Below are 1,904 nucleotides of genomic sequence, written 5' to 3'. Positions count from 1 at the left end.
GGAGGAGGTCCTTGTACTCAGCCTACCCAAAGCAGGCTGCTCTTCCAGAGAAGCACCACACTTGCTCACTAGCCTGCAGAGACTCCCCAGGGCCTGCCACGTCCTTCCCACCCCACACGTGTGGATGCCCTCAGTCCGCACTGAGTTGGGCCCAGCCTCACGGCACACCACCTGACCTCTCTAAGTCCTGACTGCCTTGGGGTCTTTGCTCACATTGCCAAAGACACTTCCAACTCTCATAGGTGGCTACTGGGACCTCTCAGACCCTCCTGCTTGGGTTTTGAGAAGACACCATGCATCCCACCAACCAAGGGAGCAGGAGATGGTGGGGGTCCCAGAGCTGGCAAGGCCTGGGCTCCGCATAAGATGCCGGGCAGCGGGCCCTCTGCTGAGCTTGGTGTTCTCAGCAAACTAGGCTAGTTGTTGGCTTCAATGATGGCTCTGGAAAGTTGTCAATGGCCCAGTGCACAGTAGGCGCTCAGAAAATAACTGGAATCCAACTGAACTTTAGAAAGCTGAGTTAAGGGCCATTTGTTTATTAATGTCATGTTCAGTGCCCAGGATGCCGGCCACATGTGTGTCTTCATCAAATGGAGCCTGTGCACCTCCGAGGCTTAACATGCAAATCTGCATGTTTTCTCTGCTGGCCAGGTGGCTCTCCCAGCAATGGGAACTCCAGGACTCCAGCCAACCAGGGGCATCCTGCCACCTCAAGATAGTGGCGCTCCACTCTCACACCATCTACCTGCCACCAGGGGGCTTCAAAATGATGGTGGATGAGGGATCCCAGAGCATTCCAGTCTCCTCCCCCCTGGGGGTCATCGGCCTTGTGAGCCAGGCTGGAGGGTAGGGCTTGCGGAAGGTGGGGGGGGAGGTCTTGATTCTCACAGTCCTTGAGACTGCCTCCATAGCCCAAGACTCAATCAGCGTGCCTGAACCAACCAGCAGCCATGTTGGGGGCACAGCTCCAGGTTTGGTCCTCAGGCCTCAAGAGTGCCCTGAGCACATAGTAGGTCCAAGGTGCCTTGGAGAGGGCCCCAGAGATTGGGCTTATCTTGGCAGCTCATTGAAGCTGGTGGTGAAGGCCCAGATGAAGGAAGGGCTTGGACTGAACACCCACAGGGGGTCTCGGTGGATGAGCTCATCAGGACCTCTGAGCTTGTCTCCTAGCCTGCCCTGCGAGGGGGACCAGCTGGGCCTCGGTTTATTCACCTGTCACGTGAGAGGCTGGGCCCGTAGACTGTGTTGGGAGCTCACTTAGCCCTTCCCCTCCCAGTTCACTGTCACAGAGCTTTCAGCCCCACACTGAGAGAAGACCTGGGTCCCTTGCTGCCCCTGCCATAGGCACATCCAGAGACATGTGTCCTAGGTCTTTGTAGACATACCCATACAGCTCGCACACAGGGCCATGGTGAGGACCCAAGGCATGGCAGGGCCACGCAACACCAGCATTGTGTGGGTGAGGACCAGGATGGGGCCTGGAACCCAGAAGACTCTGGGTGACCTCTGGGAGCCCTTGCCTGGGCTCCAGACCCCCAGCTCCTTGACAGTCCTCTGGAGGTCCAGTACCAACAGTCATGCTGGGGTAAGGGACCCAAGAAGGACCCAACAGCTCAGTTTCCAGGACCGGGGCTCAAGAACTGGTCTGCCTGGGCATGGTGGGGGGCCCAGGGCCAGTCACGGTTCCCTAGTGTCTGTGAAGTGAGGCTGTCGGGAGCCACAGGCAGAATCTGGCTGGATCTAAGCAGGGACAGGAAGGCTGCCCAAGCAGGGTGAGTGCCTAGGCTGGGAAGGTAAAGGGGCCATACCTCTTGTGGGGTCCAGCGGAATGGACTCAGGCCGTGGGTGCTTGGGGAGAATGTCCCGTCCCAGGATTCAGTGATGCCTGAGTTGCCCGGCAGCAG

This window comes from Pteropus medius, unplaced genomic scaffold (genome assembly GCF_902729225.1).
Source record: "Pteropus medius unplaced genomic scaffold, Ma_sr-lr_union100, whole genome shotgun sequence".
In the NCBI taxonomy this organism is placed as follows: Eukaryota; Metazoa; Chordata; class Mammalia; order Chiroptera; family Pteropodidae; genus Pteropus; species Pteropus medius.
The sequence above is the reverse complement of the archived record's forward strand: the minus strand, read 5'-3'. Positions refer to the sequence as shown.